General features: G+C 39.9%; 1 pseudogene; it reads left to right on the top strand.

The window, feature by feature from the left end:
• Nucleotides 1-7,348, top strand: part of LOC114026864 — a 21,746-nt pseudogene extending 14,398 nt beyond the window's left edge.
• Nucleotides 7,349-10,071: the final 2,723 nt, after the last annotated feature.

The raw sequence follows: 10,071 nt of genomic DNA, 5'->3' as shown, positions 1-10,071 counted from the left end.
GAGGAGAAAGTGAGGCTGGTGACCTTGCACAGCCCTCCCTCACTCAAGCCAAAGTCAATTGGAAGTCATGTCCTCATCTCCCTGATGTCATGGTCCTCTTCAAGAATGAAGGACAAACACAACACAACAACAGCCACCTGGTAGATGATGGGAATGTTGTGGTGATGCTTTCTTTCCCCCAAACTCCTGTTTCCAGCTGCCGCCATCTTTCCAGGTAGTCAGATTTGCAACGTTGGTGTTATCCTCAGCTCCTCACTTTCCCCTATCCCACGGTGTCAATCAGACACCAGGTCTTGCCATATCTATCTCCCCAACATTTCTCACATGTATTCCTTTCTCTTTACTCACAGTTTCCACCCCAATTTAGGCTCTTACCACTCCTCATCTGGGGTTCTGGGCTAGAACCCTAATTTTGCTCCCTGACTCAAGTGTCTGTCCTCTCCAATATATACTTCCCAGAGTTGCCAAAGTGATTTTCCTAAAGTACCCATGGAATCATGTCAATCCCCTACTCAATAAACTCCCACAATTCCCTAAGGCCTCTAGAATCAAATAGTAGGGCCTCTATTTGTCTTGTAAAGTCATTCAACCTACCTTTCCAATTCCATGTTACGTTATTCTTCTCTCACTCTCTAGTCTAGGTAAACTACCTTCTCCACTGACCCTCACACAAGATGTTCCATCTACCATCTCCACACCTTTGCACTGACTGTGCCCCCTGCCTGGAATGCATTCACCTCCATCTCTGTTTCCTTCACAACTCAGCTCATGCAACACTTTCTACATGAAACCTTTCCTATTTCCTCTAACTGCCAGTGAGCCTTCCCCTTATAAATTTACACATTTTTGTTAATATGTTTTTTAATATACTTGTGCATGTTATGTGCATGTTGTCTCTCCCAATAGAATGGAAGCACCTTGAGGGCAGGGACTATTTCATGTTTGTTTTTATAACCCCAGTGCTTAGCAGAGTGCCCTGATCATGGAAGGTGCTTAATAAAAGTTTGTTGGTTGATGGTTGATTACATTGGTGTGATAATAGCTATAACTGCTAGTATTTATATAGAATTTTAAGATTTGCAAAGAACCTTAAAATATTGTCTCATTTGATCTTTATAAGCCTGGGAGGTGGGCATTATAATTATCCCCATTTTACAGATGAGGAAACTGAAGCAGACAGCAGTTAAATGACTTGCCCATTAGACACTAATTAGACCTATTAGACAGTTAATAAGTGTCTGAGGTGGGATTTGAATTCAGGTCTTCCTGACTCCATATCCAGCCCTCTATCCACTGCAACACAGAAAAGATAGATTCTGAACTGGCTGGATGACCAAACTAAGAGAGCTGTTGCTGGTTCAATGTTAACACAGCTGAATGTCTCCTGAAGAGTTCCCCAAAGATCTGTGATCCTATAGGGTTTTAGTACTTTTATCCAAGACCTGGATAAAGGCAAAAATGGCAAAATCATCCAATTTCCAAATGACACAAAGCTAGTGTAACAGTAATTACCCAAACTCACACTGCCTGAAGGCCAGCTGGGTTATATTTCAGCCCTTCCCCAGGGCTCTCCAGGGTCTTTAAGGGATTTGAGAGTTTCTAGTCTCTCTGCCATTGGCTCAAGCCTCCACCTATGTTATTCTCCCAATTTTAGAGATGTCCAGCACCCCAGATTGATTTAACCACTTAACAGTCAGATTCACTTTTACAAAAAAATTGACTTCAAAAATATAGCAAGAGCAAACATACAAGCATTTCTCCTCAACAATCTAATCCAATCCAATCCAATAAATATTTATTAAATGCCTACTATGTGCCAGGCACTGTGCTAAGGGCTGGGGATACAGTAAGTAAAAAGAAAGATAGTTTCTGCCCTCGAAGAGCTTACAATCTAAGGGCAGGAGAGACAACATGCAGAAGGAGGCAGGAAAGCAGGGAAGGGGGGCCAGAGGATAGTCAGCATGGGGGCAACTGGTTCCTTGGAGTTGAAGCCAGGCAGAGCAGCAAATGCAAAGTGGAAAGAGGCCAGTTTCTGCCCTCTGTAAAGGAAGGCATTGGGAGGAGTTTGGCACTCCACCCTCCAGTGAACCTAAGGTAGTGTCAATCAAAGCTTGTGGTAGCAGCGGGGTCATTGAGATTAGAAGTGATGAGTTTAGCCTAGGAGTGACAACTTGTACCAATGAGTTGCAACTAAGCGGAGCAGAAGATGCAAAGTGGAATGACTACGTCCCCAACATCTGGTGGAGACATAGTCCCCCACTTACAACACCTCAGTGGAGAGAAGCTTAGTTCATTTTCTATGTAGCTTAGTTCCATCAAGTTCTAAGCCCAAATCTCCCCAAAGGCTCCGGAAGCATTCTGACTTGTTAGGGTTTTCTGCTAGGCTGACTACACCATCCAGCCTGGAATCCTGTCTCCAAGGTCACCAGGGCTCAGTCCAGATCCAGGAACTCTATCACCTGCACCTAAAACTGAAAAGAAAACAACAACAAAAGAGAGAGAACAAAATTCCAAGCTTGTTTCTTGGGGCCAACCTCAAAGTAGGTAAGGAAAGAGAGTCATTTCCCTAACCCATCTCAGTTCATGTTGCCCTCCTGTGGGTGAACAGGACCTTCACCACCGCGGACACTTCCAGAGAGAAAGAGCGAGACTATCCCTGTCTGGTTGTTTTCAGAATGCAGCCAAGAGAAAGACGTTGCTCCCACCCATGGGGTAAGGGAATGAAGACTATCTTCTCCCAGAAGCAAATCCCTGGCACCTCCCACATGGGTGCCTCCAGGTTCAGTGATCTGGGCATGTGCAAAGCAAAGCCTCGTTATACAAGGGAAGCAAGAAAAGTTCTCAATGGGCCTAGAGCATTGGGCTGGCTCTAATAAGATGAAATTCAGCAGGGATAAACACAAAGTCTTACAGTTGGTTCAAAAACTTAACCTCACAACTACAGATGGGGGAGGCGTGGATAGATAAAAGTGTGTTTGAAAAAGACCTGGAGGTTTTAGTGGACTCCAAGCTCAAAATGAATCAGCAATGGAAGGTGGGAGTCAGAGAAGCTAATGAGATCTTGGGCTGCATAAGTAAGAGGGACACGGATTCCAGGAATAAGGAAGTGATAGTCCTACTGTATTTTGCCCTCATCAGGTCTCTGCAGTACTTATCGTTTCCACATCATGATTTTCCCCATCGTGGTTTCCATATATCATGGGTCAGCATAAGAAATTAAATTGGAATTTGGGGGGAATTTTGCAGAAGCCACAGATGACATGCAAAGGTCAGCAGACAATACAGAAAAAGTTTAGAAACCCAGAAATGCATAAAACATGTGTGCAGTATTGTATAATATCAACATATTTTATCTTTTGATATCATAAATATACCCAGATTTTACAATAAGGTACTGTAAATACCCCATGAAAGAAAAAAATAATTCTCTGGTATAAAGAGAGAGCCAAAAAGTTTTTACATAGATTTTCCAGATCGAGGGGGCACCATGCTCAGAATCCCCACAATGTAGAAGAGATAACTATATTGAATTTGGCTCTGGGTGCCACAGAAATTTGTCATGTTCCTCAACAAACAACAACATGTTCCTCACTCTGGTCTGTCATAGATGGTGACTTAAACTCTTTAGGATCATGAGATCTCCACATGAAAAGATCCCTGGGAATCATCTAGTCCACAGTTTCATAGATGAGGAAATTGAACACCAGAGAAGTGAAATTACTTACCCCAAGTCAAATGGCTAGTAAATGGTAGCACTCTGGTCATCCAGTTTGAACCCAGCTCCTTGAACTCCAAACCAAGGTAGTTCACTTTCCATTCCTTAACCCTGTCTTTAGATTTTGGCAATTGTTTTTACCAAAGAAACATCTGCATTATTGACCTGTTGTTGACTTAAAAGTTAAAGTAAAACATGCCTCAAAGCTAGGGCTTTCTTCATAAATATTTATTTTTAAAGAACAGAGCTTGAGTTTGGAGAAGAGGGTGAGTCTAAGCATTGCTTGGATGTATCTGGAAGTACTTTCCAATAACAAGCTCTCAAATATGAAGTTGCGTATTTGTATCCAGACAGGGTGTGGTTATCCATAGACTTAAATACTGGGAAATATGGAATTGCCAACTTTTAGTTTATTTTTTCAGGGAACAAGGTCAGGAGAACTGAGCCAACAGCATCTGCTGGTGATGGAGTCTGCAACCATCCTTATTTTACTTTTATAGAGAGCCTTAAAGGGGACAGGACTGAGCCACTGTAGCCAATTCTAACTTCCATGTGTAATGAATTGCAGGCAAAAGTGATTCCTTGAGCCTAGGAGTCCAAAAGTCAGTTTTAAATTTAAAGGCACAGGGAAAAAAAGTGTTTTCCAATGGCCAGTTAAGTACAGGTAGTGTTACAAGAGTTTCAATTAAATGGAACCATTTAACTTGTGGAAGACTGAGCATGAAAACTAGATTCTATACAAAGGTCACAGGGGAAACAGAACAAGGCTGGGAGGTAAGAAATGGAATTGAGTAGAAAGAAAAAGAAAAAAACATGTTCTACATGCCACTTCCAGGAACCAAGATGGCAGAGTAAGCAGTAAATCACTGTAACTCTCCCATATTTACCTCCAAACAACCATAAAATAGTACTCCTAAACAAATCTCAGAACAGCAGAACTAGCAAAAAGATGGGGTGAAACAATATTTGAGCCCAAGAAACTTGGAAGATTGGCAGGAAAAGTCTGTCTCACTCAGACAAAAGGGTAGCACAGTCCAGGACAGGAAGTGTCCCAACAAGCCAGCAGCAGGCTCCGCCTCAGCAAAAGGGTAGTAGATCCTGAACCTCAGTGCAGTGGAGCAGGCAAACACCAACACCAGGACCCTCCACGTTCCTTAGCATAGCCAGGGAAACAGGCAGATTCCAGCCCAGAGAACTGCCATGTGCTTCAGCATAGCCCTTGGCAAACAGGCAACTTCCAGTGTCCAGACTGGCAAGTGCTTCAGTGTATCCCTAGGAAAATGCAGAAACACCCCACCAGCCTTAGCACATGCCAGACATCAGCACTGGGTCTCCAACTCAGCACCAGGTAAGCTACCAGATCCCAGCAGCTTCTAGTAGCACCAACCACTGTCCACTCCCTCAGCACAACACCAGACATGAGGGTCCCCCATGGGCCTTAGGACAACATCAGTGCAGCACCAGGTAAATAGCTAGGGCCTGCAGCCCCTGGCACAAGAAACCTGAGACAGTGCCCCTTCCCTAGGAGCAGAGCTCAAATTTAAAAGAAAGGAAAAAGGCCAAAAAAGATGAGCAAAAAAAAAAAAAAGAAGAAGAAGAAGAAGGAATCTGACCATAGAACACTATTATGTGACCGGGAAGCTCAAGACACAAACTCAGAAGAGAACAACAATGTTAAAACACCTATGGGCAATGCCCCAAAGCAAAACAGAAAGTAGTCTCACACCTGGAAAGAACTCATGGAAGAACTCAAAAAGGAGCTTAAAAATCATAGAGGAGAAGTAGAAGAAAAATTGGGAAAAGAAATGAGAGTGATGCAAGAGGATTATGAAAAAAGAGTTAACAGCTTGGAAAAAGAAAACAACTGCCTAAAAAGTAGAATTGACCAAATAGAAAAGAAAATACAAAAGCTAATTGATGAAAGCGACTCCTTAAAAGTTAGAATTGAGCAAGTGGAAGCTAGTGACTCTATGAAACATCAAGAATCAATCAAATAAATTCAAAAAGATGAAAAAAATAGAAGAAAAATGTAGAATACCTCATGGGAAAAATAAGTGACCTGGAAAATAGATCCAGGAGGAGACAATGATAGAATCATCGGACTCCCTGAAAACCATAATCAAAAAGAGGACCTGGACAGCATCTTTCAAGAAATTATCAAGAAAAACTGCCCTGATACCCTGGAACCAAAGGGCAAAATAGGCATTGAAAGAATCCACTGATCACCTCAGGAAAGAGATCCCAAAATAAAAACTCCAAGGAACAAACATTATAGCCAAATTTCAGAACTATCAGGTCAAGGAAGAAATACTGCAAGTGGCCAGAAAGAAACAAAGAAACAATTCAAATATCAGAGAGCCACAATCAGGATTACACAGGACTTAGCAGCTGCAACATTAAAATATTGGAGGTTGTACAACATAATATTCCAGAAGGCAAAGGAGCTAGGACTACAACCAAGAATCACTTACCTGGCAAAATTAAATATAATACATCAAGGAAAAAAATAGTCATCCAATTAAATAGAGGGATTTTAAGCCTTCAAAAGAGAAGACCAGAATTAAACCAAAAATTTGAGTTTCAAAATCAAGACCCAAGAAAAGAAGGTAAAAAGGGAAAAGAAAACATGAGAGATTCAGTAGAGCTAAACTGTTTACATCCCTACATGGGAAGATGATACTCGTAATTCTTAAAAATTGTATCACTAATAGGACAGCTAGAAGGAACATACACAGAGAGTATAAGTATAAGGTGAATTTGAAGGAATAACATAAAAAATAATTAAGGGATGAGAAAGAGGAGTACACTGGGTGAAAAAGGAAAGGAGAGGTAGAATGGAATAAGTTATTTCACATGAAGAGGTGAGAAGAACCTTTACAGTGGAGGGCAAGATGAGAGGGTGGGTGATGGACATCATTTGAACCTTACTCTCAACAGTATTGGCTCAAAGAGGGAATAACAAACACAATCAGTTGAATATAGAAATCTGTCTTACCAGAGGGGAAAGTAGGAGGGCAGGAGATTAAGCGGTGGGAGGTGGGGACTGACAGAAGAGAGGGCAGATGGGGGAGGTGGTAGACAGAAGCAAAGCACTAGTGAGGAGGGAAAGGGTTAAAGGAGAGAGAGAACAGAGGAAAAATAGGATGGAGGGAAATACACAGTATTCATAAATGTGAATGTGAATGGGATGAACTCTCCCATAAAACGGAAGCAGAACCCAGTCACTGAGCCACCTGCTTTCTCCCACCACCGCCTTCTGTAGGCTGTTTCCACCAAAGAAAAGAAGGAATTGCATCATTTGTCTACTGTCTAGAACCTCTACTCTTTTGACCCCTTTGCTGATGCTTGAAAGTAAGGGTGATGACTTGCTTCCTGCTGGGACTGAGGATTATATCCACATAAGAATTCAACAGAGAAATGGCAGGAAGACCCTCACTACTGTCCAGGAGATTGCTGATGATTATGACAAAAAGAAACCAGTGAAGACATTCAGGAAGAAAGTTGCCTGTAATTGAACATCCAGAATATGGAGAAGTAATTCAGCTACAGGGTGACCAGTGCAAGGACATGTGCCAGTTCCTCCTTGAGATTGGACTGGCTAAGGATGATGAGCTGAAGGTTCATGGGTTTTAAGTCCTTGTGGCTCACTGAAGCTTAAGTGAAGATTTCCTTGCAATGAGGAGAAAAATTCCCTTCTGTCCCTTGACACAGGTTTAAAAACCTCACAGCTTGTATAGTGTGACCATTTGGGGTTCACTGTTTACCTTGGACTGGTGTAACTTATTCACATAATAAACTGAAAAGACCCATGCTATCTAGTCTTGCAGTCCCTCATTTAAAGAGAGGTAAAGCCTGGCAGTGCCCAGCCTGAAACACAAATAAACTAATGTTTCAGTCAAGTCCAAAGCCCCTAGTAGCATTTGAGACCATGGTTGTCCAGAAGCACCTTGGTGCTCCCTCTGCAGAGCTCCCTGTCCATTTAAGAGAACATTACTACCCTCTGAGCCACCCTTGGTGATGCTCAGAAACTTAAGTTAAGGCCACCAACACCCAATGCAGTTATACCCTAAAAGAAAGAGTTAGCCTTTGGTAGTGGAACAGGGACTCCCCGGGTGACTTGCACCACCTGACCAGAGAGGAGTTTCATTTTGGGGCAATGGCAGGACATTTTCTTTCTTACACCACACCAAGGTCCAATGTTGGCTGACCAGACTATTTGTAGTAGTAGTGCCCTACCTCTGGGGGATGCCCAAGTGGAGAGAACACCATACTGTGAGACAACTTTACCTAAATTAAACTTTTGACAAGGGAACAAAATTTGAACGAATGCATCAAAATAGTCAATGTAGTAACTGTGGAGCTTGCGGTTTACTAGCAACAGCTGCCCAATGACATGTGAAGTAACAGACTGGTTTGGTTTTGGTTTCTTTTATTTTTTTTTTTTAGTTTAAATGTTATGTAATGTATTTAAACTCTTATTTAAATAAAACTGGTTTTCAGAAATGTGACTTTGTATATATTCCCCTTTTTGTAATAGCTTTCACAAATTTACACGTTATAAGGGAATAAACACTGGTATAATCCTTAAAACAACAACAACAACAACAACAAAAATGGAAGCGAATAGCAGAGTGGATCAAAAACTGGAATCCTACAAAATGTTGTTTACACACTTGAAGCAGAGAGACACACACAGAATAAAGGTAAAGGGCTAGAAATGAATCTATCTATTCAGCTGAAGTAAAAAAAAAAAAAAGAAAAAGCAAGGGTAGCAATCCTGATCCCAGACAAAGTAAAAGCAAAAATAGACCTAATTAAAAGAGATAAGGAAGGAAACTACATCTTGCTAAAAGGTATCATAGACAATGAAGCAATATCAATACTAAATATATATGCACCAAGTGGTATGGCAACCAAATGCTTAAAGGAGAAGTTAAGTGAGTTACAGGAAGAAATAGACAGCAAAACTATATTAATGGGGGACCTCAACTCTCCTCTCTCTGAACTCCATAAATCTAATAAAAAAATAAATAGGAAAGAAACTAAGAAGGGATATAGGATATTAGAAAAGTTAGATATGACAGACCTTTGGAGAAAATTGGATGGAAACAGAAAGAAGTATACCTTTTTCTAAGCAGCACATGGTACCTACACAAAAATTGACCATGTATTAGGGCATAAAAACCTCAAAATCAAATGTAGAAAGGCAGAAATAGTAAATGTATTCTTTTCAGATCATAAGGCAATAAAAATTACATTCAACAAAGGGCAGTGGAAAAATAGATTAAAAATTAATTGGAAATTAAATAATCTAATCCTAAAGAATAAGTAGGTCAAAGAACAAATCATAGGAACAATCAATAATTTCATTGAAGAGAATGACAACAATGAGACAACATACCAAAATTTATGGGATGCAGCCAAAGCAGTACTTAGGGGAAAATTTATTTCTCTAAATTCTTACATCAACAAAATAGAAAAAGAACAGATCAATGAATTGGGCATGCAACTGGAAAAAAAACTGGAAAAAGAACAAATTAAAAATCTCCAGATAATTGGAAATCCTGAAAATTAAAGGTGAGATTAATACAATTGAAAGTAAATAAATAAATTAATGAAGGAATGAAGGAATCTAGGAACTGGTTTTATGAAAAAAAAAACCCAATAAGACAGATAAGCTATTGGTTAATTTGATTAAAAAAAAGGAAGGAAGAAAACTAAATATTCAGTATCAAAAATTAAAAGGGTGAAATCACCACCAATGAAGAAGAAATTAAAGCAACCATTAGAAAATATTTTGTCTAATTATATGCTAATAAATATGACAATCTGAGTAAAATCAATGAATGTTTATGAAAATATGAATTACCCAGATTAACAGAAGAAGAAATAAAATACCTAAATAACCCCATCTTAGAAAAAGAAATTGAATAAGCCATTAATGAATTCACTAAGAAAAAATTCCCAGGGCCAGATGGGTTCACAAGTGAATTCTACCAAACATTTAAAGAACAACTAATTCCAATACTATATAAACTATTTGGAAAAATAGGTGAAGAAGGAGTCCTATCAAATTCCTTTTATGACACAAATATGGTGCTCATACCTAAACCAGGAAAAGCCAAAACAGACAAAGAAAATTGTAGACCAATTTCTCTAATGAATATTGATGCAAAAATTTTGAACAAAATACTAGCAATGTGATTATAGCAATATAGTCACAAGGATTACACACTATGACTAGGTGGGATTTATACCAGGAAGGCAGGGTTGGCTCAATATTAGGAAAACTATCAAAATAATTGACCATCTCAATAACAAAATGAACAAAAATCATATGATTATCTCAATAGATG

Source organism: Vombatus ursinus, unplaced genomic scaffold (assembly GCF_900497805.2).
Source record: "Vombatus ursinus unplaced genomic scaffold, bare-nosed wombat genome assembly UNPS02014847.1, whole genome shotgun sequence".
Lineage (NCBI taxonomy): Eukaryota > Metazoa > Chordata > Mammalia > Diprotodontia > Vombatidae > Vombatus > Vombatus ursinus.
Note: the sequence above shows the minus strand (reverse complement) of the source record. Positions and strands in the feature narration are given on the sequence as shown.